Source organism: Rhinopithecus bieti, unplaced genomic scaffold (assembly GCF_001698545.2).
Source record: "Rhinopithecus bieti isolate Rb0 unplaced genomic scaffold, ASM169854v2 scaffold_32955, whole genome shotgun sequence".
NCBI classification, from domain to species: Eukaryota; Metazoa; Chordata; class Mammalia; order Primates; family Cercopithecidae; genus Rhinopithecus; species Rhinopithecus bieti.
The window spans coordinates 1,531,046-1,557,956 of NW_016814423.1; the positions used below are offsets into that span (position 1 = coordinate 1,531,046).

The window sequence follows — 26,911 nt, forward strand, 5'->3', positions numbered from 1 at the left end:
CAGACTACAACAGCTATCCATTGTTTTTCCCCTTAAATTCTGTTTTGTACGATTCTATTTTGTAGATTTTTGTTAGTGGTTGCCAAGAATATCTCTCCATCTCTTTATTTTAAACCAGTCTGAGTCATTACGTTTTAAGTGTGTCTTGTAAATAACACTTGAATTTTTATATTATTGACCCATTCTGAGCATCTGCCTTTTAGTAGTCTATTTTCATCTGTTTTCATTTATCATGTCTGTTAATTAGAATAAAAAGTTGTTATAAGAAAGATCCTTTCTCCTGCCTCACCAGACACACAGTGTTGCTTTCTCTCATGGAACAGTGCCAGGATTAGTGGTCAGGTTGTTCAGGGTGGCTCCTTTGCTCCACATGGCCGTTCCAGTTTCTAGAGCATTGCCCTTATCTACAGGGTGAAAGCTGATTAGGGAGACCCTGTTTAAGGAAGGAAGAAGAGAGCACAAAGGAGCAGAAACCCAACTGCCTAAGGCCCAGACCCAGAAGTGAGTGACCCCACTTCTCACCTGCTCATATCCCAATGGCCAGAACTTAGTTTCATGACTGTAGCTAGCGGCAAAGGAGCAGGAAAATGAGTTCACTAGCTGGCCAGCCATATCCCAACCACAATTCTGTTACTATGGAAGACATAACAGATTTTGCTGAAAACTAGCACTCTCTGTTACATTATGATGACTATCTTTGGATTTATTACCACATTCTCATTTTGTATTCACTTTCTTTTTCTTTGCTTTTTTTTGTCCTGTCTTGTCTTCCGTTTTATTGATTGAATTGATTGAATTTTCTTTAGTTTACTCACTTTTCTAAACACTTCTACTGATTTAAAATTTATACCTTCTGTTTCAATTCTTAGTGATTACCCTTAAAATATTAACATTTATACTTAATATCAGAGCTTAGTTAATATCTCCCCTTCTTTTCAAGATCTTAAACAAAAGAAAACATTTTAACTCTCAAATTCCCCACATATAAACTATGTATTACTGTCTAGCATTTTTTAATTCCCTCTTATTTTAAATTCTCCTCTGATTAGTCATCATTGTTACTGCTTTTATAGTTATTATCTAATTCAATTTACCAAAATATTTTACCACTGTTTTCTCTTATTGCTTGTTTTTTGTATCCCAGGCTTTCCTTTTGGGCTCAATTTCTGTCTTAAGGAAGCACATTCTTTAGGAGTTCTTTCACCAAAGGTCTGTGGGTAAAATTTTCTACATATTTGTATATCACTCTCACTCCATTTCCCTTATGCTGTTGAGTAATAATTTTATCAGCTAGGGAATTCTAAATTGACATTATTGACACTAACATTTCAAAGTGACTATTCCATTATCTTTGGTCATCTGCTGCTGTTGATTAGAAGTCTGCAGTCAGTCTCATTATCACTTACAAATTTTTTTCTCTCTCTAGTTAATGTTTTCTTTTTTCAGTTGATATTTGCATCATTGCATTGTGTCAAGGTGGGTTTTGTTTTTGGATATCTTGTTCAGGATTTGGTGTGCATTTTAACCTGAAGACCCAAATCCTTCAATTCTGGAAATTTGTCAGCCCTTATGTATTCAAATATTACTTACCCCACCCCCTACTCCATGCATTCTCCTCTGTTTTATCCTTCTAGAGTTCCTATTAGATGTGGGCTGGAGTTTCTCATTTTATCCTCCATGTCTTCATTTTTCTTTGGTATTTTCCATCTTTTTACTTCTCTTTGCTAGTCTTGGGTAATTTCCTCATATTTATTACCTGATTCTCTCTCTTTGCAATTATATTCAGTCTACTCTTTAATATGTCCATTGACTTTTTATTTACATTTCTAGAATGTTCATTATTTTTCAGATTTACACATTCTTTTTTCATAATATCTTACTTTAGCTTAAAGTCTAGTCTTTGTCTTTTTAAACATTTTAAACACGTTTATTTAGAAGTGGGTTTCAAGTTGTTCTATTATCTAGAGTTGCTGGTGTGTAAATTCTCGCCTTTGTTGCCTTTGCTGAGTCATATTTGTGGTGGCTTGTTTCCTTGCAAGCTTTATGTTTTGCTGTGAGCTTCTCTTCAGTGAGACTTCTTCCACATGGAAGTAGTGCATGCCCTATGGAGCCACCTATCTAGAGGGGTCTTACTTTTGACTCTGCCAGGAATCTATAGGTTTACTTGGCTCACTCATATTCTGGCAGCTGATGCTGGAAGACTCAAAACAGCTGAGGGCTATCATAACTAAGAAGCCTTGGGTATCTCTCCCTATCTCCAAGAGCCCTCCCCACAACTCCTCCCAGCATCATAGCTTTGATGTAGCTGAACTGACTTCTTACATGTAGGATCAGGATTCCTATGGTGTATGTCAAGAGTGAGAGCTAGGTGAAAGCTCTATCCTTTTTATAAAGTCACCTCAGAAATCACATAGCATCACTTCCACCAAATGAATTGGTTGGAACTGTAAAACACACATACACACAAAACAAACAAACAAAAAAAAAAATGACCTAGTCCAGATTGAAGAGTATAGAACATAGACTCTCACCTATCAGGGGGAGAAGTCAGGAACATTGTAAGAAGTACATGTGGAATGAGCTATGTATGCTCATGCTGTCATCTTTAGGACAATCCAATACAGCACTGGTGTATCTCAGTAGGTTTTGGTATTGATGCTCCTGGGGACTCAGAGGTCCATTATCAGCACAGTCTGCAAGCATAGAAGGATATTCCTTCCCTCTGACACAACACCTGGAGACCATGGATTCTCTCCAATGGGGAATGTAACCACTGATATACAGGCATAGAATCCTCATACTGGAAAAGCAAAGAGCTGCAGCATTCCACTGCCCAGCCAGAGCTTTTATGGAGCATATATTGGAGTCTAACAAACCTTCTCATAGAAATAATCTGATAAAGACTTTCTAATTGAGGATTGCACTTGAAGCAGGTTCATAAGCAGATGGCATCTTAGTAATAATGCACCTGAAGCAAGGAGTGGACATTTTAGTCCCCATTTTACTTTATGAAAGTAATCTGAAGCACACAAAAAGAGGATTCATAACAAACCAAACTATTCTCTAGCCTCATTGGCTAGATTATCCCTGCTGTCTTTAGTGAGAATGGCCTTCATAGTTCTTCATGTAGCCAAGTGTGCAGTGATATTCTCGATTTCTTACAGACCACAATTCAGGTGTGCAAATTCTACAAATGATCTTATCTTTCTCTCCTGCCCTCATCCCATTTAATATAAAGAGAAAAAAACTTTAAAATTATTTAAAATATATTGGCCACCTGGGCAGTGGCTCACACTTGTAATCCCAACACTTTGGGAGGCCAAGGTGGGAGGACTGCTTGAGGCCAGGAGTTCACCAGTCTGGGTAGTGTGGCGAAAACTACTGTCTCCTAAAAATGTTTAAAAATTAGCGGAGTGTGGTGGCAGGTGGCTGCAGTCCCAGCTACTTGGTAGGCTGAGGCAGGAGGCTCACTTAAGCCCAGCAGGTTGAAGCTGCAGTGACTGCAGCCTGGGAAAGTGGTTAGTGATTAGTGATGGACAGTAGGATTCCATAATCCTCATGTGTTTTTTCCTTTCTTGTTTTTGTTTGACATGTAGGATTTTTTTATATTCTTTGTTTTCCCACAATAAACATTTTTTGCTTATGAGAGAAGAAAATTATTAATAAATGCTCATAACTAGGTTAACAAAAAATCAATGTAGAACACAATTATGAAAATATAAATCCCTAAATAAAGAAAAAATGTATTTGGGGCCTGAGAATGAGGTAGCAATGGGGCAGAGGAGAAGGCAAAATAACAGGGGCGTAGGGTTCTCTCTGCTAGGGCAGCGGTCCCCAATCTTTTTGGCACCAGGGACCAGTTTCATGGAAGACAGTTTTTCCACAAGTTTTCCACGGACAGTGGGGTGGGGAATAGTTTTGGGATGAAACTCTTCTATCTCAGATCATCAAGTGTTAGGTTCTCATAAGGAGTGTGTAACTAGATCCCTCACATCCACAGTTCACAATAGGGTTTGTGCTCCTATGAGAACCTAATGCTGCCGCTGATCTGACAGGAGGAAGAGGTCAGGTGGTAATGATCACACACCCACCCACTCCACACACCTCCTGCTGTGCAGCTCAGTTTCTAATAGGTTATGGACCAGTACTCGTCCACAACCCAGGGGTTTGGGACCCCTGTTCTAGGCTGGGCAAGGGTGCAAAATTGGATCTAGAGTTAAGATATGATGTGACAGGTTTAGTTGTGATTCAAGCAACAGCAAAATGTTGGGTTACTGCAGGGGGTTACAGCCAGGCACGATTGGCTCACGCCTGTAATCCCAGCACTTTGGGAGCCCGAGGCAGGTAGATCACCCAAGGTCAGGAGTTTGAGACCAGCCTGGGTAACATGGTGAAACCCCGTCTCTACTAAAAATACAAAAATTAGCTTGGGGTGATGGTGGGCATCTGTAATCCCAGCTATTCAGGAGGCTGAGACAGGAAAATCGCTTGACCCCAGGAGACGGAGGCTGCAGTGAGCCAGGATCGTGCCACTGCACTCCAGCCTAGGCAACAGAGCAAGGCCGCGTCTAAAAAAAAATGGGGTTCCCACCAAGCAAGCAGAGCAAAGGATGGGGAATGTAGATCTCGTGATCCCTGAGATGACATTCAGCAGACATCATCTGGGCAGTGGTGAAGCCCAGCCGCATTAAAGGACTATGTTCTAGATTGCAGCTGGGGGGCTGTCAAGAACTGAATAGCATGAATCAAGCCCAGGTGGAGTGCGCAGAACTGGGGCAGTGGGAATGAAGGAATCGCCAAGGCAAGCAGCTCAGGACCAAGCTGGGTGCCCATCAACAGAAAAGGAATCAGGAGTCAAGGAGGCTGGAGAGCACAGTGGGAGCAGTGGCCAGTTCTTGGCCTTCGACAGCAGGGGCAGGGAACTTCAGCAAAAGCAAAAGCAAAAGCAAAAGCAGGTTAAGGGACTAACCTAAAGCAAGAAATGCAGCAATGTTTACGCAGTGGTTTTCTCAAAGAGGGTTAGGAGCACTTTTCTTTTGGAAAACTATGCAAGGAAGGAATCATGGCAAGAAGAGTGAGGGTTGGCACTTTGTCACCAAGGTACACTAGCTACACTAGCGCTTAGTGAAAAGAGCATGGAATTGCTGTTAAAGCTAGAATTCCTGTTCTTCTGCTTATTAACCTCGGGACTTTGGGCAAGTTGCTTCTTCCATTTTATTTTATTTTATTTTATTTTATTTTATTTTATTTTTTGAGATAGAGTCTCGCTCTGTCACCCAGGCTGGAGTGCAGTGGCGCAATCTCAGCTCACTGCAACCTCCGCCTCCTGGGTTCAAGCGATTCTCCGGCCTCAGCCTCCCAAGTAGTTGGGACTACAGGTGTGCACCACCATGTGCGGCTAATTTTTGTATTTTTAGTAGAGACGGGGTTTCACCATATTGGCCAGGCTGGTCTCGAACTCTTAACCTCAGGTGATCCACCCACCTTGGCCTCCCAAAGTGCTGGGATCACAGGCGTGAGCCACTGCACCCAGCTGTTTCTCCCATTTTAAAACAAGCATTATAATACCAATTTCTTGGTACCCTTGGAGGGCGAAACGAAAGACTGTACTAAAAATGTCTGGCATGATATAAGAGTTCTTTACACACATAAAAGTCCCAGCTGAAAAGGAAAAAAAATGGGAGGATTATTACTTTTATGTCACACAAATTACTTGGGGAGCATTGCCTCTCATTATTAATGCAAGAAGTCATGTACTTTTAGTGGCTATTAGAATTAGAAAACCATAGGTTTTAAAAAATTTTGCACATAACAGGTTTTTAAAGCTCTCTTTTAAATGAGTGACACTTTAGTTTTAATCATCAGAACAACCATATGAGGAGATTATCATTATCCCCATTTTATAGATGAGGAGACCAAGGGTCAGGAATTAAGCAATTTGTCCAAGGTTGGAGCACTCTTATGGAAATGGAGCTAAGATGTGGAGTTCTGAGCGCACAGAAGTCCCCTCACAGGTTAATTTCCTTACCAATGAAAAGGAGTAGAAGACGAATCAGGAAATCACCGTGTAAAGGGAGGAGTGGGAAGGAGAATGGACTACACTTGAGGAACTCGGGTGGTGAAGTTGTGGAGGGAGGTTATTATTGTCTTGCAACACAGGGAAACAAACATGTGTTTAGGCAACTGTGGAGGGGGGAATAAAAAGACACATTCCAAAGAGAGAGGACTGATCGATGGGGAAAGGTCTGGTGTGCAGGTTGAGGAATAAGACTTGGAGAACTCTGTCTTTTCAGAGCCAAGAATAAAGGACACAAGGAAGAGAAACGCACAGCAAATGTTAACTGTTGTTATGACCTGGACTGGAATCCAGTGCTAAAGTGTGTTTTCTTTCCTGTTGCCCCAGGATACAGCAGCTGCCCTCAGTACAAAGGTCTTAAACAGGCTGGGTCCAGTCTGTCCCTCCCTTTTACCGGCCTCTTGCATACATGACGCCCCCTTTCCTAGACACTTCTTCATTTGCTTTCTTTTGACCCTGCTTCCTGCACCTTCTCACCCACCGGAGACCCAGCAAATCATTCTGAGGTGCCCCTTTCTCTCCTCCATCTCTCTGCCTTTTTAGCCCAGAAGGAGCCTGGAAAGCCACAGGCAGATGATGGGCTAGGACTTCAAGAGCTTGGCCTGGCCTGGCTGGTGTTACCTCCTGTGTCATGCCTGTGCCACAAATGGGTTCCAGCTGTACCTGAGCCCAGAACAAACTGCATGCCGTTCTGTCTGCCCAGTCCTGCCTGTCCCTTATGCAACCCCCAACCCTGTGGGTGCTCACACAGATCATGCACCCAGTGAGGCTGATGGCAGACTGGGGGTTCCACCGGTGACTGCTGGAGAAGGCAGTGAAGAATGTGAGGGCTAGAGGGGTGGGGTTGTTTGGGTTTCATCTCCATGGTAGAAAGTGCACTGCAGTGTCACAGAGGACGCTATAGTGCTGCTAACTTGGATGTGAAAACCATTTCAGCATACGTGTGCCTTGTCATCAAGAAAGTACCTCAACATCTTAAAGTTTAATTTCTTTACCAATAAAAAGAACACCTACTCCATGTAAATCATTAACTTTGACTTGTGCAGAAAATTAAACAGTCCTCATAAGCTTGGTGTCTCTGGTCACAAGGCATAGAACTTTTAGAACTTTACAAATTGTCAAACTTAAGTTAAAGTTCAGTTTATTTAATATTTTATTTAATACTCAATGTTCATTTAATGTTTTACCTATCACTGTAATTTTTAAAAATGTGTTAAAGGGAAGTGTGTTTTTAATTTACTATTTACAAAATCATATTATTCAATGTATTCATTCAATAAATATGTGTTGAGTAACTACTATACCTGAGGTTTGGTACCAGGGAGACATGTGCACCAGCAGCTGTACTTTTCCAATAGGGTGTTATAAGTGCTGTGATGCAGGGAGTACCAGGGCATGGAAGAGGGATGTCTAATCCAACCTTGGATAGTTAGGAAGGCTTCCTAGAGGAAGTGACATCTAAAGTGAGACCTAACTCTCCTTCATTAACTAGACCAAGATGCCTAGGGAAAGGAATGGAGGAAGAAAAGTATTCCTAGAGGGGGGGAAAAACTAATTTTTTATTAAGTCCAAGAAACAAAGGAGCTCTGCTGGTTCTTTCAGGTTTTGAAAAGAATTGTGATATAATTGTTAACTACAGTATGACGTGGGGAATAAGAGATGAGACTGAAGAAATGAACAAAGAATGGATCATGAAGGGCTTAATTCAGCAGCAAAGACTTTCTGTGTTCACATCTTTTAACATAATAATAATAGCAAGCAGTGAGCTCATCATTTGATTGATTAACTAATTAATCCTTATAACTCCTAGAAGCAAGAGAGGTTCGATTGTAACAACTTATTATCTTTCATTGTTAATACCCTGATATTATGCCTTCAAAACTAGAGAGCACAGGTGCCGTTTTGAAAGATCGATTTTTCTCCTCTTTATTTCCTTCTTTTCTTTTCTTTTTTTTTTTTTTTTTTTTTTTTTTTTTTTTTTTTTTTTTTGGAGTGGAGTGGGTAAGCCTAAGAGCGATGACTGAATAGAAGGATGAATTTTGAATGAGCTTAGAAATCCTCTGACTAACCATTTTGGCATCTTAAAAGATCTAGAAATGAACAGTTTCCTCCAGGGTGGAGTAAAGAATACAAGCTCCAGCAGGCTTTAGCCTTCAGGACAGGGTGGGGGTGTGGGTTGGAAACCTATTTCAAACATAGTGTTCTTAACTATTTAGTGTTTAAAGCACTGCTTTGGATAAAGAAATCAAAATGAGCCAGGAGTGGTGGCTCACACCTGCAGTCCAGCACTTTGGGAGGCCGAGGTGGGCAGATCGCTGGAACTCAGGAGTTCAAGACCAGCCTGGGCAACATGGCAAAACTCTGTCTCCACTAAAAATACAGAGTTGGATGTGGTAGAGTGCACCTGTGGTCCCAGCTACTCAGGAGGCTGAGGTGGGAGGATTGCTTGAGGCCAGGAGGTGGAGGCTGCAGTGACCCGATCACACCACTGCACTCCAGCCTGGGCAGCGAAGCAAGAGCCTGTCTCACACACACACACACACAAAAAAAAAAAAAAGAAAAGAAAAGAAAAGAAAAGAAATCAAAGTGAATAAACAATTTTACAGGTTCAGCTGGCCTATTATTAGAATATTATACTCTTGCCTCACAGTCTGAAACACGTGCTATCTATGACCAGACATCATATGAATGTACCTGCAGAGTGAACTTTCCTAAAGAGAATTTCCTGTTGGAATCAGCCAGTGACTAGATCACAGACTTAGTCATGTTGTTTAATTTGTTTAAGCATATGATTAACAAGATTAAAAGCTTTCCAAAAGCTAGGATTGAAGGTAAAGGGTCATTAGCATTAAACACCTATACCAAAAAAGAAATGAAGTGATTTATGAAATTAATAGTCTAATGGTTTCTTGTCAGTATGAAAGATAACTATAACTTGATTTTCTTAGTGAATAGAGAGAAAAACAGATTGTGACAAAATACCTGGATGGTACCCTGCCATGGCCAGCCCTGCCCAAAGGTTCTTCAGAGATAAAGAAAGTGCAAGCAGAAAGAGGCAATGTGAAGGACTCGGAGGAAGGAATAGGAAAAACAATATTTAAAAAATGAGTGTTTTGAAATTGCAAACTTCAAGTATGATTCTTATGCAAATATTATTTAAACAAGAACAGTTTTGCTCCTCCCTATATAAGATTATATGGAAATTAGAATTGTTGATTTATTTCTAGCAATATGATAAAGAATGAATTCACTTAGATTTGATGATAGATCAGTCTTTAGGGAGTGGATTAGCAAATTTTCTGAATAAACCTAAATGTTTAAACTCAAAAAAAAACAAAAAAAAAAGAAGAAGCAGTATGCCTCTGATGCAGTCCCTTGCTGAGCTGAGCTGGGCCAGAGACAGGCCTTTCTTGCCCATTTTCCCTTGAAAAACAAACTGGCCTTTCCTTGCCTCCTTTCCTTACTATTGAATGGTAAGGAAAGAGCAGTCCAAAGAATACAGTCACTGACTCCACTTCCCCACTCCCCACCCTCTGCGGGAGTCACTTATAATCCAGCTTCTGTTCTTCCCCCATCATAGAAACCTGTCTGGCCAAGATCACTAGCATCCTCCATGTTGCCAAATCCAGTGGACAATTTTCAGTCCTCATCTACCTTAACCTTTCAACAACAGTCTACCTTTCAATACAGTTGACCATTCTCTACTTTTTGAAATGCTTCCTTCTTTTGGCTTTTGTGTTTACAAAGAGCCATGCCATTACACTCCTTGAGTTTTCTTCCCACCTCACTGACCATGCCTCAGACTCCTTTGCTGGCCTCTCCTCTTCTGCCCAATCTCTGACTGTTGATGTGTCCCAGAGATCCATTTCAGGACCTTTTTTCTTCTCTATCTATACCTTCTTCCCAGGTACTCTCAGTCAATTTCACGGCTTTCTCTTCCAACTAGATGCTGATGATGAGGTAAGAGGCAGGACTCGACTCCAGAGGCAGGGCTCAGACACTGGACCAGACTGAGAACTAGCCAAAACTGGACCAGGACAAAAGCAGTTTTCAATCAGACATGCCCATCAGTGCGCTGTGTCAATTTACCATTGCCATGGTAACACCTGAGTGTTACTGCCCCTTTCCATGGCAACGACCCAAAAGTCACTACCCCTTCCCTAGAAATTTCTGCATAAACCAGCCCTTAACGTACATGCAATTAAAAGTTAGTATATATATGACTGCAAACATTCCCTGAGCTGCTACTTTCTGTCTGGGGGTAGCCCCGTTCTCCAGGAGCAGTCATAGAGCTGTAACATGTCCAAGGTGTAACACTGCTGCTTCAATAAAGCTGTTTTCTTCTACCTCTGGCGGCTTGCCCTTGAATTCTTTCCTGGGCAAAGCTAAGAATCTTCATGGACTAAGTTCCATATTGGGGCTTTCCTGCCCTGCACAATGACATCTGTATTTATATTTCCAAACCCAAATCTTCCTTTACACTCCATTCTCATATATCCACCTGCATACTGAAACTTATCTTAAGCTTAATATATTCTAAATAGATTTTCCCTACAACCTGCTTCTCTATTTCCTATGCCAGTAAAAATATCAATATTTACACAGAAGCTCAAGTCAAAGACCTAGAATGAGTTCCCTTTTATCCTCAACCCCCATATCCCATTCATTAGCAAAATCAAATCCATCTACTTTACATCCAAAGTGTATCTATCTGCCTGTAGCTCTTTCTACTTCCACCTTAGTGCAAGTCACCATGATCTCTTACCCAGACTATTGCATCAATCTCCTAACTGGTCTTCCTGCTTCCACTATCGCCCCTCCTGTACAACCCATGTTCACCATGGCAGACCGAGTGATTTTTGCAAAGCATAAATCAGACCATGTCAGTCGTCTGCTTAACATTTACTAATGGCTTCATATACCACTCGGAGGATATCTGAAATTCTTGCAGACATTCTAAAATTCGTAAGGTCCTTTATGATCTGTCCTCTGCCTACTTCCTTGATCTCATGTCATACCACTCTCCATTCTCTATACTCCAGCCACATTGTCCTTTATGTTCCCAAATATATCGAGCATCTTCCAGCCTTGGAGACTTTGCACAGCTGTTCTCTTTGCCTGTGATGCTCCTTCACTGATCTCTGCATGGCTGGCTCCTTTTCACTCAGTGTCATCTCCCCAAAGAGGCTGTCCCTGCACTCCAACTACAGTAGCCCCCCAGTCATTCTCTATCACTTCAACCTGTTTTATACTCTTCATAGCACTTATCACTGTCTCTTATCTTCTTTTTTTACTTGTTCATTGGTTTACTAACCGCCTTCTTGATAGAAGGTAAGCATCATATATGTAGGGACCTGATCTTATTCACTGCTTTATTACCAGGACTTTAGTGCCTGAAATATAGTAGATGCTCAATAAATTATTGTGGCATGAGTACTTTGTCCCAATGTCTAAAAGCTAACATTTATGTAACACCGGCCATAAGCCAAAGACTGTTATAAGAACGTTACACATTTGCCTTTATTTAAACCTCAAAGTAACCCTAGAGCTTGGTATTATTTTCTGTATATTTTACAGATGAGGAAAACGCAGCACTGAGAGGTTACACACTCAGTAAATGGCAGAGTTGGAATTTCAACCCAGGCAGCCTAGCCCTGAAGTCCATGCTTTTCAATACTATATTACACTGCTTGCTTTGAATTGCCCACCTTTGTCCTTCTTGGGTCAGGAAAGGATCCTCAGGCCTGTCAACCTGAATACTAACGAGAGAAAGAGAATCTCAAGGGGGAGCAGAAAGAGCCTAAGACTGTGTTAAAGAACAACCCATCTGGGTTTAGTTAGTTAGACCTATGGCTTTTGCTTGTCTTGGCAGAATGCTCCAGCCACTCTGATTGTGCTTTAATAACACATCCTGAGTGCATGTGAGTGTGTGTGTGTTCATCCCCACCACACCACACCACACCCCCAGGGAGCAGAGGAAGAAAGGAGAACAAGGGCCAGCATTCCTCTGGTTTTTGATTAGCCACCACAATGGTCAATTGGAAGGGAGGAGATCAGTGCAACATACAAAGAACCCCTGCCTACGCTTTCAAGAGGCTGGGGCCTAGCAGTACCTTCAACCCTTGAGGGTCCTTTCAGGGCCAATGGCATGGGGTGCCTTGGTCCATTTGGACTGCTGTAACAAAATACCATAAACTTGGTGGCTTCTAAACAACAGAAATTTATTTCTCATAGCTGTGGAGGATGGGAAGTCCAAGAACAAAGCACCAGAAGATTCAGTGCTCGTGAGAGCCCACTTCTTCATACAGCAAAGGAGCAACAGAGCTCCCTCGGGCCTCGTTTATAAGGGCACTAATCTCATTCATGAGAGCTCCACCTTCATGACCTAATCACCTCCCAACAACCCCATCTCCTAATACCATCACATTGGTGAATGAATGTAAGCATATGAATTTCAGAGGAACACAAACATTCAGACCATAGCAAGGAGGCTCAATGCCTTAAGGTCCTCACGTGATTTTGTTATGTCCCTCTAGCCACACAGTGTTCAGGGAATCCTTTTTATCCTTCCCCAAACCGAGGATACATTGTCAACAGATATTACAGTTTATTATCGGAGCTCTTCCCTCTGCCTCTGTTAACCACGTTGACTCCAGTCCCTAGCCCTGACCATAGAACAATAAACCCTCCTGCTATTTCCAGTCCTCACTGTGAAAAGCAATTAGATGTGGATGCACATGGCTCTTTCCTGACCTCTAAGATCTCAAGCCACCATCTCTCTCACTTTGAGTTTCTGTGGTCCTGTCTAAAGCTAAGACTGTTTCCTGGGCAACTGCTGTCTGCATTTGTAACGCCGTGTGTTGCTCTGCTGGCCAACCAGATATCCCGTTTCTGTACCAACCTGATAAGCCAAGGCCTTTCTGGCACAGAGTTTTTCTTTAGCAGTATTGTTGATGTTTGGTTTCTGGATGATCTAAATTTAGTCTTACCTCTGCCCAAGCAGAAATTACGGCAGATCCACCTGTGCCTTTGTATCTGTTCACTGACAGACTTCACTACTCTGGGACTCTGACATCGCTAGCCACAATCTAGGCTTCTCTAGTATCCACAGGGACATCTACGAGGCCTGCTGTCAAACTTCACAGACCGCTATGACTAGCCTTTTTGCTTACCTCTCTACCTTCCCTGCTGGCTTACAGACAACAGAGGGCTGTAACTAGAACCCACCTGGGAGCCTGGGGCAGAGAGTCCAGAGGGACTGTGAACAGGCCATGGACATTCTCACAGTGGAATACTACCTTGGATCCATTTTTGATTGTAGATTAGCTCTAAGATGTTGGCAAAGACAGGAAAACAGTAAGAAGTATTTTAAAATGAGTGTGATCGGCTGGGTGCGGTGGCTCACGCCTGTAATCCCAGTACTTTGGAAGGCTGAGGCGGGCGGATCACGAGGTTAGGAGATCGAGACTACCCTGGCTAACATGGTGAAACCCCATCTCTACTTAAAAAAATACAAAAAATTAGCCAGATGTGGTGGCGGGTGCCTATAGTCAGCTACTCAGGAGGCTGAGGCAGGAGAATGGCGTGAACCTGGGAGGCGGAGCTTGCAGTGAGCTGAGATGGCGCCCCGGCCCCCCAGCCTGGGCCAGAGAGGGAGACTTAATCCCAAAAAAAAAAAAAGAAAGAAAGAAAGGAAAAATTTTTTCCAAAGTAATAACCCCAAAAAAAAAAGCAAAAAAAAAACTGGGAGCCTGGGGCAGAGAGTCCAGAGGGACTGTGAACAGGCCATGGACATTCTCACAGTGGAATACTACCTTGGATCCATTTTTGATTGTAGATTAGCTCTAAGATGTTGGCAAAGACAGGAAAACAGTAAGAAGTATTTTTAAAAATGAGTGTGATCGGCTGGGTGCGGTGGCTCACGCCTGTAATCCCAGTACTTTGGAAGGCTGAGGCAGGCGGATCACGAGGTTAGGAGATCGAAACTACCCTGGCTAACATGGTGAAACCCCATCTCTACTTAAAAAAATACAAAAAATTAGCCAGGTGTGGTGGCGGGTGCCTATAGTCCCAGCTACTCAGGAGGCTGAGGCAGGAGAATGGCGTGAACCTGGGAGGCGGAGCTTGCAGTGAGCTGAGATGGCGCCACTGCACTCCAGCCTGGGCCAGAGAGTGAGACTTAATCAAAAAAAAAAAAAGAAAGAAAGAAAGAAAGTGAGTGATCTGGGGCAGCAAATCTAGAAGAATATGGCACTAGGAATGGAAAAAACAGAATTCACACATGATGACGCTGTTTATCTCAGGATAGCCTACAGTAACTCTGTTGCGTGTCACCATTGTTTTGTTGTTGTTGTTGTTATTTCTGTTTTATTCACAGTGCTCTTTCCAGCATGATCTTCACCACGATCGCAGATGACCAGCAGTAGGTAAAGTGAAAGCAAGACAAATAAACCTAGATAGAGAAGGAAAAAGAATGACTAGAGGATAGAGTTTTAATTTTCTCTATGGAAATATATAGCATTGTTTCCCATTCCATCTTCACAGCGGAAGGGTTCTAGGTATAAATATGTACTTCTATGATGGTTCCCTGTTCCTCCAGGAACACAGGATTGCCTACAGAATCAAGTTCAAACTCTTCAACACGGCATCCAAGGTCCTCAATAATCTAAGTTCCCACATTCTCACATGCTCACTTTTTTTTGTTTTGTTTTTTGAGACGGGGTCCCGCTCTGTCTCCCAGGCTGGAGTGCAGTGGCGCAATCTCGGCTCACTACCAAGTTCCGCCTCCTGGGTTCACACCATTCTCCTGCCTCAGCCTCCTGAGTAGCTGGGACTACAGGCGTGAGCCACCGTGTCCGGCCCGTGATCACTTTTTAGATTATTATTTGAATAAATAACATGGTTCCCAGACTCAGAGAAACCCATATCAGATGGATGCTGTGGGTGAGGGTTGAAATGGCTTTAGTCTGTAGAGGAAATTGAGGCCGCCTCATTCAGTTCTGTTCTCTACATGTGCCATACCTCCTTTTGTTCCATCCCCCTGGGGTTGCAGTTAGGAGTGTGAACTCTATTTATATCTAGTTTAGAGTCTTAAAGATTTTGTCAACCATAGTGCATAGATCTTTGTCAACCATAGTGCATAATATATTTTCCAGTAAAATTTCAAAGTTTAATTGAGGTATTTATAAGTTACTTTGGCAGAGGTTCTGTAAAGATAATAAAACTGTTCTTGGCCAGGCGCGGTGGCTCAAGCCTGTAATCCCAGCACTTTGGGAGGCTGAGGCGGGCGGATCACGAGGTCAGGAGATGGAGACCATCTGGGCTAACACGGTGAAATCTCGTCTCTACTAAAAATACAAAAAATTAGCCGAGCGTGGTGGCGGGCGCCTGTAGTACCAGTTACTCGGGAGGCTGAGGCAGGAGAATGGCGTGAACCCAGGAGGCAGAGCTTGCAGTGAACCGAGATTGCACCACTGCACCCCAGCCTGGGCGACAGAGCAAGACTTAGTCTCAAAAAACAAAAAAGAAAAAGAAAAAAGAAAACTGCTCTTAATTTGTGTGTGAATGTATCAGTGGCTTTACCAGTTGTTGGAAGAAACACAGAAACAATCTGTCTTAACTCAATTTTACTATGTTTTCTATTCTCTGTTTGACTTCTGTATGTCAATTCAATAAATTAACTCAATAGGTACAGTTTGCCAACACGTGTTATTGATACATAACTAACTCTAATTTTAGGATTTATTGAAATGATTTTAAAGGCCGTCTTCAACAAACATAACAATTTTATACAACTGGTAATTTCGTGCCACTAATCCAGGTATGAAGATCCAGAAAATGATGATTGAATCTGATTTTGGACTTCCTTCAGAGGAACAGTCCAAAAATCAGTTCAATAGATACCCTCAAAAAGCATGTAATAAAGTTCAACATTTATTCTCAATAAAAACTATGCATAAGCTAGGAAAAGGGAGACAATTTCCTAAATTGAAAAGGAGTATTAATCAGAACCAACAGCAAATATCATCCTTAACATTTGTACATTTAAAGCTGAGGAGACAACACAAAGGCCTTTTATTACTGCTACAGATTATTTTTACAAGAAGCAATAGCAACAAGCTGTACTTTTAAAAAATGCATTCATAATAGCAACAAAAATATAAAAATCTTGGTTAAATAGAAATATAAGGCCTACATGAAGAAAACTGTAAAACTTTGCTAAAGGACATTCAAAATATGTATCTTATTCCTAAATAGAAAGATTTAATATTATACATACATAAAATTTCCCCAAATTGAGCTATCAAATCAATGCAATTCCTAAAACCGCAATGATTATATCCATCCATAGATGTCTCTAATATCTTTAAAAGCAAGTTATAGGATAATATGTGCAGTAGGATGCCATATTAAAAACAAACAACAACAAAAATGTGTGCGTTCATATATACATGTATATAAAAAGGTTTGGAAGGTTACACAGTAAACTATTGGCAGGGTTTGATTAGTTGAAGAAAATAATTATAACATCTATCAATATAATCAATGGAACCACATCTATATATCTATACAGAATCTGTGTAGCTATTTATATGATACACATATATAATTGTCAATATAACCAAATATTGATTCAAAATATTATGTACCCAAATTTATCCAATTGTCATTACATAATGAAGTGGAAGCTGCTTAAGAATTTCTTGTATTTTAAAGTTTGTACTTTTTGAATATTTTGAGGATTATTTAGCTAATCTAATACATTATAGGCAAACAAGTAAGTTCTAGGCTACTAATTGGAGAAAAGACCATCACTGTCATGATGATTAAAACAATCAGAGCATCATCTTCTTTGTCATCTCCTTTATTATTTTTGTTTTGTTTTGATGTGAAGACAAAGAAGAAATAGGACTGAGCATAAGTTAGGGCATTTTCTCTGACATAAGTGAACATTTATTTTAAAAACTTTTTTCCAGTTTTATTGCAGAATAATTTATAAAATATTAAATATATTCAAGGTTTATGATGGGATAATCTCATGTACATGTATTGTACATATACATTGTGTGGTTACTATTTTGATTTTGGTTTTGTTTTGGTTTTGGTTTTGGTTTTGGTTTTTTTTGAGACAGGATTTCTCTCCTGTCGCCCAGGCTGGTGTGCAATGGTGCCATCTCTGCTCACTACAACCTCCACCTCCTGGGCTCAAGCAATCCTCCTGCCTCAGCCTCCCAAGTAGCTGGGACTACAGATGTGTGCCACCACCCCCAGCTAATTTTCATATTTTTAGTAGAGACAGGGTTTCACCATATTGACCAGGCTGGTCTTGAGCTCCTAACCGCGAGTGATCCACCCGCCTCAGCCTCGCAAAGTGCTGGGATTACAGGCGTGAGCCACTGCGCCCAGCCCACAGTTACCATTTTGTGTGTGTAGTGGGGATGGGGTTGGGGGTGAAGACACTTAGGATCTACTCTTTTAGCAAATTTCGAGTAAACAATATGATGTTAGCATTATTATTGTTTTTTGAGACAGACTCACTATGTTGCCCAACCTGGTCTGAAACTCCTGAGCTCAAGTGATTCTCCTGCCTCAGTTTCCTGAGTAGCAGGAATTACAGGCATGTGTTGCCACACCAGGCTTAATGTTATTAACTATAGTCACCATACTATACATTAGCTCTTCAGAAATTATTCATCTTATAACTTAACATTTATGTCCTTTGACCATCTCCCCATTTCTCCCACCTCCTCAGCCCCTGGCAACAACCTCTCTCTACTCTCTACTTCTATAAGTTTGACTTTTTTTAGATTCCACATATAAGTAATATCATACAGCATTTGTCTTTCTGTGTCTGGCTTATTCACTGATCATATTTTCTTCCTAGTTCATCTATATTGTCACAGATGGCAGGATTTGCTTGTTTTTTTTTATGGTTGAACAACATTTTGTGGTTGAATAAGAAATACATTCTTTGAACTAGTGACCAAAGTGACCAATATATAGTGGTGTTTCTCCTACAGCCAGAATGCTACCTCCTATTTTAATTTGCTTGTTTGTTTGTTTTGTGAGAAAGAAGTTAGGAAAAAGCCATATATAACATTGAGGTATGGAAGCAGAAGTCACTCCTCTCACTACTACATGTAAGAACTCACAAATATTTGCTTCTCATCCTGCAGCTTGAGTCTCCGCTGGTTTAAGGCCATAGCTCTCAAGGCAGTGATACTTCCTCTGAAGTCTGTAACAATGCTTCTTCTATTGACGTAAAAGTTGAGACTGTCACCTGGCCATTTTCAGTTCTACTGAATTAGCTTTTAAAGAAGAAATAAACAATATGAGGTGCCTCTTCTATCTTAAGCCCACTGAGAGAGTTGCATGTATCTTTAAAAGTTCAACAGAACAGAAAATTAAATCCAAGAGAGGTGGTTTAAAATTTAAAGTATTTTCTTCTAAAATACCCCTATAGACCTAAAATAACAGATCTCTCTAATTCTATCTGTGAATTGTGTTGCCAGAGAAAAGAGAAGAAAATATAGTAGAAAGCACACTGATAGAAATCATTGAAAACCATTCGTCTTCAGTTAAGAAATCATTGAAAATCATTCGTCTTCTTTCTTGACTATCTAGAGGACTACTCTGAAGTAGCTATTCTGAATAGCTACTTGTCAAATTCTTGAGCTATAAAGACATGGGATACTTAATGGAAACAGATGAAGAGAAGAGAGAGAGCTATCCTTCAGAGATTCAATGACTATAAGGTTTTTGTTTGTTTGTTTGTTTGTTTTGAGACTGAGTCTTACTCTGTTGCCAGGCTGGAGTGCAGAGGGCAATTTCGGCTCACTGCAACCTCTGTGTCCTGGATTCAAGCAATTCTCCTGCCTCAGCCTCCCCAGTAGCTGGGACAACAGGCGTGCGCCACCACGCCCAACTAATTTGTGTGTTTCCAGTAGAGATGGGGTTTCACCCTGTTGGCCAAGAGAGTCTCGATCTCTTGACCTCACGGTCCATCCGCCTTGGCCTCCCAAAGTTCTGGGATTATAGGCGTGAGCCACCGCGCTCAGCCTACTATAAGATTTTTAAATTCATTCAACAGGGAACATAAGCAAGTCCTGAGGATAAAATTATCATAGAACTTTTAAAAATACTTGATTCTCACTACAAACTCATCATAATGCCATTTCACTGGTTTTTTGGATAGTACTTGTTTTGTTTTGGTTGTTGTTTGTTTGTGTTTCAGGCAGAAGGGTCTTTTGCAAATACAGAACCTAAAAGAATATTTCAACACACTCTACATCTACAAAAAGAACTACAAAAGATTGGAACTGTAGAGGGAGACAACAAGTTTACGTGATTTATATGACTATAACAGCAAAGACATAGAAGTACCTTAAATATTATTGTCATGAAATGTAGGAGACAAAAAGTTAACACTATGAAAATTGTTTCTGAACAACATTTAAAGTTTGAATATAATACTAAAAGATAAACCTTAATTTATATTAACACTTTATACTCAATAGAGAGCTCAATAAACATTAATTTCCTTCCTTCTCTATATCAAAATAATTTGGAAAACATCAAAATAAAAGAGAGAAGGAAGAATGAAAAAAACTTAGAACCTTTATATAAAAAGACAAGATAGATATTGGGAATTTTAGCAGTTTTATTTGTCAAACTTGGATCAAGAAGCTGGTTTTTTTTTTTTTTTTTTTTTTGAGACGGATCTTGCTCTGTCCGCCCAGGCTGGAGTTGCAAGTGGCCGGATCTCAAGCTCACTGCAAGCTCCGCCTTCCGGGTTTCAGCGGCCATTCTTTCCTGCCTCAAGCCTCCCGACGAGTAGCTGGGACTTTTAACAGGCAAACCCGCCCCCACGGCCGGCTTAGTTTTTTGTGTTTTTTAGTTAAGAAGAACGGTTTCACGTGTTAGCCAGGAGGTTTCTCGATCTCCTGACCTCATGATCCGCCCGTTCTCGGCCTCCCAAAGTTACTTGGGATTAACAGGCTTGAAGCCACTGCGGCCCGGCCAAGAGCTGGTTTTATGTGTTAACAAAACTGTTTCATCCCAAGCATAACTGGGCCAAAAGGGAGAAATCAAACTTAAAAATCCAAAATAAGGAAAGATCTGTAATAACTAATATGAAAAAGTGATTAGAAACGATCATGTACAATTTATACACTAAATTTTACACCTAAATGAAAAATTTAAATATGACATCACAGAAACATGAAACAAAACTTGAGAATTCTATTGCTGCAAATCTCAGAAAATCTTTCCCTCCTTATAAGTTTGAGCAAGAGTCAATTACATTGTTTTCTCTTTGTAACGTTAATTACACTGAGGCCTCATCCAACCTGTCAGAAACTTCAGCCAAAGTATTACCCGGCTCTCTCAAAGTTTTGGGGGTCCCTAGAATGGACTCCTGTGAAGTCACAATTAGTACAAATTGTTGTGGCCTTTGCTTGTTGCCAGGTTTTGTGTCCAGGGTGGTCACACACCTCTACTGAGCTGAGGCCATGCTGCTGGCAATACTCTTGCTCTTTCAAGGTGCAGATCCTCTTGAAGCTCAGGGCATCGTGACAAATTGGCATACACAAGTGAGTGGCTCTGTTCCATCTGAGTCATGGTCTGTTAGAGGAATCCCACAGCAAGATTATCTGGTTGGAGAGGCGTTCCAGAGCTTATTAAGGTTCTTTCAGTTCACGCAGAACTTTTTCCCCCTCAGTGCACCAACTCTCTCTCTTGGTTGCAACTAGTTCATATTGGGGTTGCCACATTGTGGCCACAGGCTATTTTTTAACTCTTTATCATTGTATTTGACTCCTTTTATGGAGGTCTGTCTGACAGAGGGTCCATATTCTTCTAGTAATTTATCACGTCTCATCACAACTCCTACCCTTAAAACGCACCCACATGTCAGTTCTCCATATGTGCTTATCTGTGTCTACAAACCCGGAGGAAGTAAAAATTTTCTCCTCCAGGAGGCTCCTGGCTGTCATACGTATCAGTGATGTAGGTAAGGGTGGGCAGGGACAGTAAGTACCACCTAACTCCATCTACCCAACAAATTTAAATTTCAGCCATGATCTAGCTGATAGGCCCTGTGTGTTAGTTAGGGTCCAATAGGGAACGTAGAAACAACTCTCGTAATTCAGCAGACATAACTGAATATAAGGATGAAATGCATCTGAGACTGCTTGATATGTTCTAAAACACCACACACAATAGAAACCATTGTCAGTAAAGTGGCCAATGAACTCCTAAATGCCAACTGCACTGGATACACCTAATTTCTTTGAGATATTTAAAGCCATTGGACATTTGCTTCCTCCTGAATCTGTCCCTGATAAGCTTCTCTGAGACTTTATTATTTCCCTACCTGTCCAAGCATAGCGTGTAGGCTCTTTGCAAGCTTTCCTACCTAACTTATCACATGATAAATATTTACTGAATAAACTACATTAGCATTAATTATCAGAAAGATTTGCAGTTTGACATAAAGTATCATTTTTCTTATTTTTCTCTGATCTGTCACCAAAAAATCCTTATATTATCAATATTTAAGCACTTTAATCCAGAGAGTTCATTCAATTTTGTTATTCTATTTTTCTGAAAAGGAAACCTAGGACTGGAAGTGAAGTCTTGCATTTAAGCTACCCAGTGAGTTAAAATCAAAGATCCAGTGGCATTTGTATAAGCCCAACTCTGAGTCCTGGTTCTGAGAGCTGGTCTGAGACAATAGTGCCTCTTTGAATAATAGGCAAATAAAAATTCCCGGGGAAGTGACAGAATATCAGTAGGCATTGTTTCTTGTTTCCTTGTTTCTGGTTTAATTTGCTTGTTTGTTTGTTTGTTCTGTGAGAAAGAAGTTACGAAAAAGCCATATATAACATGCATATTTCTATTTTGTCCATTTCTGTCCTCCATCCCAATAGCATGTTTAGAATTTGAAAAGCAGTTTTCATTTAAGTAGGTTTAATTTACTGAATTTATCATATGACAAAATTATTAATTGGAATTCTATTGTATTGAATTCTATTTATATAAATACATTTTAATTATGTTTATAATATAACAAACATATTAATGTGACTTTAACTTACTAAGTTTATAATATAACTGTTACATGTTACATAATGTATATATATGTTTTATTACCATATAACATTGAATTATTTTGCTGCAAACATATAACCTATTCTGTATTGGAAAACATTAACTGCCAATTTGATTGACTGCATAAGTTGCTTAAATGCATTATTTTGGTGCTATTTGGATTAACTTTTAGTATTTAGTCATTTGCACTATGAAGAAAAAAGCCAGTGAAAATGAGGTATGATGGCTCCATACTAATTCGCAAGTAGGCCCTGGAGGTCCCACCCCACTCACTTCTCTGGCCTTTTACCCTCTACTTCCCTTCACTCATCCAGCGTTCACTTCACGCTGGACCTTTACCGTGCCAAGCGCGCCCTACCTTAGGACCTTCACACAGGCTGAGGCAGGAGGATCCCTTGAGCCCAGGAGTTCAAGACTGTAGGGCATCATGATTACATCTGTGAATTGCCACTGCACTCCAGCCTGGACAACATAGCAAGACCTTGTCTGTAAAACAAAAACAAAGAACTAATTAAAAAAAAGAGAGAGAGAATGTCAGCAAAAGAGGAAGGAATACGCATTAGGCTCAGGACTCTAATCTTCATTTTCTGCATTTTCAGAGCGGGCATGGTTGCTATCATTTGCTCAGGGTCGTGGGCAAGTCACCTTGCAAGATAACAGCCTGCTGAGTCACCGCTAGCACCTAGACTTACTTTCAGCAAGGAGTCCAACACTACTAGCGGAAATCCTGTGCCTCTAACAAGCTCAGCCTCTCTGTGGAGCGTTCTTCGGGATCCCTCCGCAGGAGCTCCTGTCTTTTGGGAGGAAGAAGAGCCAACTGGGGTCATTTGCTTTGGTCTCCTCTCTTGGCTAGATCCACCTAAAGGTAAAAATATGCCTCACTGGCCTACTTTAAGGAAGAAGTGACTGGGGAAAGAGGAGGTAGAAAAGCCCCTGTCCTGGATAACCCCCAATTTGTTAAAATTATATCAGAAAGCTAAATGTAATTCTTTTGCTTTAAAAGTACTCCATAGAAAGAATATTCAATAAAAGGTATTGAAATATTTGGAAAAATATAACATTATATCCCCCACCTTATACTTTGCACCTGAATAAATTTCAGTGAGGTGTGAAATAGAAAACAAAAGAGCATGATAATAAAATATGCATTAATATTCATTTATTATTTAAATGAGGTAAGTTGTTCCTGAGTGTCTTAGCAAAGGCAGAATAGATTTCACATATTTTACTCCATATTTAAACTTTTCCACAGGAAAAAAGCATTCATTAAGTTAAAAATGAATTAAGAAAAGTACTCAAAGGTAGAATTTCCTTCCCATATAACGACCTTCTGTAAATCAATAAGAAACACAAATGTTTAGTAGGAAAAAACTGGTCTGAGAAAATGAGTGATCAATTTACATGAAAAAAGCCCCCCAGGCCAGGCGTGGTGGCACACGCCTGTAGTCCCAGCTACTTGAGAGGTTGAGGTAAGAAGATGGCTTTGAGCCCAGGAGTTTGAGGCTGTAGTGAACTGAGACTGCATCACTGCACTCCAGCCTGGGTGACAGAGCAAGACCCTGTTTCAAAAATAAAATAATAAAAAATAAGAACCCTAAAAGAACCAAGAACAATTTCTAGCTTGACAAATGTCTAGTGTTGGTAAATGCTGTGGAAAATTGATGTTCTTACATCCTTTTGCTGGGTGTGTAAACTGGTACATATTTTTAGAAATGGTGTGCCAGTATGAACCAAAATGTAAAGTGGATATACTGTGTGATGCGGCAATTCCATTTCTAGCAAACTGTACTATGGATATCCCATTATAAATAAGCCAATATGTGTTTATAAGGATGCACATTGTTGCTTTGTTTGGAAAGCAAAACCTGAAACTACTTAAATTTCCGTCAACAGTGGACTGGTTGATAAAAATAGTGTATCAAGACAAAGATATATTATGCAAATGTGAAAAGGAATGAGCTAGACATATAAGTACTGATTTGTAAAGATATCCCAGATATTTTATTAAGTGAAAAAAGCAAGCTATAGAATAGTAGGTACAGAAGGATTACACTTTTGGGACCAAAAAAAAAAAAACTATAAATGTGGTGGGATTGTTTGCTGAGTCCTCCTCTCACCACCATCACCATCATTGCTATTACCTCTGTACCCCAACACCCACTGCAGGAAGCAATGAGGGCCTTCTGGGCCTCAGGGAAGCAGGGCCACAACTGAACAGAGAATAAAATAATTAATTCTCAGCTTTTTAATTTCAAAATAGACTTTTGAAACTACTGGCAGAGACAATGGGCTAAACAAATAGTGTTGGAAAGAAAGACTGTTGATCCAAAAGCCAATTTTCCTGCTTTAGGCAAGATAAAAATACTCCAGGAGAGAAGGGAGCAGGGGACAGAGGAGAGCTGGTGGGAGTAACATCACTCAGAGGACCAGAGCCCCACCCACCTTGGGCTGGCCGCAGAGAGAGTGGGGGAGCAAGAGAACAAGGACATTCTCTTTGCTGTCGTGACACAGGAGCCTAGGGAGAGACAGGTAGGAGGTGTGCCAGGCCAATGGACCTGGGGCACCTTCACTGGCTGGGGTCCAGGAAGCAGACTCTGGTTTCATGAAAAGAATCCACAGCCAGCTGGGAGCTCTGGGTCGGCATTAGGCAACCCCATTAGCAGATGCAGCTTCAGCCACCTGGTCTGTACCCGATGCCACGAGGGTAGATGGACGGCAGTAGCCCAGAGCCAGATGTGGGCAGTGGGCACCACAATAGATGCTAGTGTGTTTCGATCTGACCAATGGCTGGCCACCTCCAAAATGCCCCACCCCTAGAATCTAGAACAACAGCAACAATGACAATAATCCAGGGCGGAAGAACAGAGAGGAAGCTCCTCCAGCGACTGAGAACTCCTGAAATGCCTGAGTTTCCTCTGAATTGACAAACATAACATGTTCTGCTACTTGACAGAACTGGTGCTCAAAATAGGGATTAAAATGTTATTTTTAAAAAGTTACATTTTCCACTCCTGAATGCGATGTTCTGAAAATAATCACACCTGCTATGTATAGATACATGCTTGTTTATACATAGGGAAATTCAGGAAGGTATTTCAGAGATTTAACAGGGGACCTCTCTGGGAGTAGAAGTGAAGAACTGGGGACATGAGTAACTTTCCACTTGTGAACTGTTTGGATTTTTCAGCATGATTACTAAAGACCCTGTCCTTAAAGAGCTCAGAGGATATGAAGTCAGGCAGACAGCTAAAGAAATACTTGCAGTGGAGTGTGATGCATACTGCAATTAAATGTCCAAAGAAGTGCAAATGAGGCAAGACACATGTTCCTCAGAGGCGACTATGCAAGCATTCAGGTGAGCCTTTGCGGATCTCAAGACATTTAGCAGGTGCAGCGGCAGCTGACAGCACCCTCCTTTAGGATTATTTCAGATGTCCCCTGAGGACTTGGCTGGTGAGGAGAGGTTGATTCTGGAATACAAATGACCATTTTTTAGGAAGAAACCAGAAACCTAGGAACTAAATTTTTGACCTAGATGCAGGAAAAAAAGAAATGGACATTGAGCAATACAATTGTATTAATTCACTCACTACTTTATATTAATCTTGCAAATGTAAGTTTTTAAAAATCTAATTAAAGCTAGCTTTGCAAATGAGTACCACAATATTGATCAGTATCCTTGACATTGCTGTTTAGCATGTGAGTTCCCAGGGTGGTACCTGTGAGATAGTAGAGAATATCTATGTCCTCATCTTTGGCACTTAGACTCTTTAAATTGTGCCTCTTCCCAGAGACTGAGTGGAGAGACCCTTGGCAAAAACTTTAAACAATGGTGGAAAAGACCATGTTTTTATTACTATTACTACTGTTATTGTCATCAATATTCTTATTATTGGTGAGATTGGGAGAGGCTGAAAAAAGGAAAAATGTCATTTGAGCAAGGTTCTGACAGGCAGCTGGTGGAAAAGAATTCCAAGATGAGAGAATAACAGGAGAAAAGGCCACAGCGTGGGAGTCAGGAGTGTTTGACGACAGCAGAGCCCAAGTCAGTGGTAGGTGTCAGAGACATCACAGGGAGCCCAGGCATGAAACTCTAACAGGCTGTCGTGAGGACTCAGGTTTTACCCTGAGTGAGATGGAAAGCTGGGGCATGGGGGGTCTGTGAGGGTGTGATTTAGAATTTAAAATCATCCTTGGGCTACTAAGATTTCAGTGGATTGTAGTGGTACAAGGACAGAAACATGGAACCTTGTTAGGAAGCTGGTGCAACACACACTGTATACAAGGCAAAGAGTTTGTGTTCCTCATATGGGGCATCTATACTGCCTCTGGGTGTCTTTTTCAAAGGCATGCTTTATTGTTCAGTATAGTTCAATCTCATCAAACAAAAATAGGATGGTGAAAAGTGGGTGATCAGCCATAGCATGTTCTACCCCTCCAGTGTTCATAAGACTCTCTCTTTTTAGTAGGAACTACCAAAAGTTAGAGGCAGAAAAACCAGCAAGATGACAGTTAAGACCACATTGACTAAGAGAATAGGAAGGGAACAGCCAGTATTAAATATTGTGATGGAGGCAGAAAAATCTGGGTTTAACAATTAAGTGTATGTGGATAGTGCAACAGAGTTCAGTGGCACTGCCTGGACATTCAATCATTTAGGGACATTTGTAATCAACTTATTGATTTTATTTTAAAAGCACTTGGCTTCTTTTTTTTTTTTTTTTT

At 40.8% G+C, this 26,911-nt stretch overlaps 1 long non-coding RNA gene across 1 annotated transcript; it reads right to left on the bottom strand.

Annotated features, from left to right (window-relative positions):
• Positions 1-14,455: 14,455 nt before the first annotated feature.
• Positions 14,456-20,445, bottom strand: LOC108514119 (uncharacterized). The gene is made up of 3 exons (XR_001881108.1): positions 20,379-20,445; positions 18,229-18,384; positions 14,456-14,528 (listed from the first exon to the last, which is right to left on the bottom strand). It is a non-coding gene; the product is annotated as an uncharacterized LOC108514119 (long non-coding RNA).
• Between the last annotated feature and the right edge of the window lie 6,466 nt (positions 20,446-26,911).